Source organism: Pinus tabuliformis, chromosome 1_1 (genome assembly GCF_031772625.1).
Source record: "Pinus tabuliformis cultivar Carrire ecotype Pingquan chromosome 1_1, CPIR1, whole genome shotgun sequence".
Classification (NCBI taxonomy): domain Eukaryota; kingdom Viridiplantae; phylum Streptophyta; class Pinopsida; order Pinales; family Pinaceae; genus Pinus; species Pinus tabuliformis.
Window position 1 is genome coordinate 275812492 of NC_142297.1, and position 1527 is coordinate 275814018.

At 40.9% G+C, this 1527-nt stretch overlaps 1 pseudogene; it reads right to left on the reverse strand.

Annotated features, from left to right (window-relative positions):
- Nucleotides 1-304: 304 nt before the first annotated feature.
- On the reverse strand, nt 305-1060 carry LOC149212605 (non-specific phospholipase C6 pseudogene; annotated as a pseudogene).
- Between the last annotated feature and the right edge of the window lie 467 nt (nt 1061-1527).

Genomic DNA, 1527 nt, shown 5'->3' on the forward strand with positions numbered 1-1527 from the left:
AAAAATCTTCAAAGAAATTTAACTCATTTAAATAACCAAAAATTTTAATAAACTCACTCAACCAAAAAAGGCCAAACAACTCTTTATTCAAACTGGTTGGGAAAAATAACTCACATAAATTTTCATGTTATGTTTGTCGCAAAAATATAGATATGCCAAACCCTTGGGCAGAAACTTACACTCCATTTAAGAAATCATATTAGAAATACAGAGGCTATACACCTGCACAGAAATTTGTTGCAAGTACCTATGGAGGGCTTCAGCAATTAACACTAGTTCTTGATAGGTAAAGTAGTGCTACATATCAGGGATTGGTTTTTCTGGATGTGAGCGAAGGTTTCATATGGACGATTGCAAAATCTGATGCCCCGAGGTTTAAGGCGTCTATACTTGCTTCCATGAAGCGCGCCATGCCCTTCTCAACATACTGCGCTTCTTGCTTCACCTTCATCGACCTACCAAACATTCCCTCATCTGGAAAACTGTTCAGCAAATGATCTCCATTCAGAACTGTAGCCAACTGAACTACCTCCTGCTGAAATTCGCTCAGTTCCCCATCACCCAATGTCAACTCCCTGGCAATTCCCTGCTGTACATCCGGCAACACCTCTGCCGAATTAAAATATGCAATCAACCCAGGTTCAAATCACAACTAACAAGTAAACAAAAGTTGGTCAAACAAAATTATGCAATCAGCCCAGGTTCGAATCACAACCAAAATAAACAAAAGCTGGACAAACGAAATTATGTAATCAGCCCAGGATCGAATCACAACTAACAAATAAACAAAATCCGGGGAAACGAAATTATGTAATTAGCCCAAGTTCGAATCACAAACAACCAATAAACAAAAGCTGGGGAAACAAGTACCTAGGCAATCAGTCCGTGGACTATCCCGCAAGCCAACCACGCCTTCGAAAGTTCCAGCCCAGGCATCTTTGTGAGTGAGAAAATTGGTAGAGAGATTGAACATTTTCTTGATAGTTACAGGAATCGATGAATGCTCGAACTCTAAGCTCGACGATGGCCCGCTAGGGTGGTGCACCTTCCCGTCAAACATCGGTTGAGATGATTATAGAAATTTAAATATCATTTGGGCGGGTTTTCAAATTCAAATGAGGGTGCCATTAAATGCGTATGTTATATTTCTTGTATCATATAGCGTAGCATTCAGACGGTATGATAGGGGCCATGTGATGGTCATCTGCAGAAGCATGGCAACCGGATGCTCCATGGATGTTTATATTAATGGTCATTTGGCAGAACGAATGCCACATGGATATATACCATCGTGTTTATGTGATGGCCCAACTCGATGACTAGCATGATGCATCCATTTTTTTATGACCAGTCTCGATTGCTCGGAAAAATAGAGCCATCGGAAAACTAATGGTCATGAAATAACATGCATCCTCATGGTACTGTCAAGATGACGTCAAGGATGGGTTGCCGAGAGTTTTGGGAGTTGCGGTAGAAACTGTAAGGGTGCATGAATGGATCTATAGAGTTGGAAATAGGAGTTGCCAT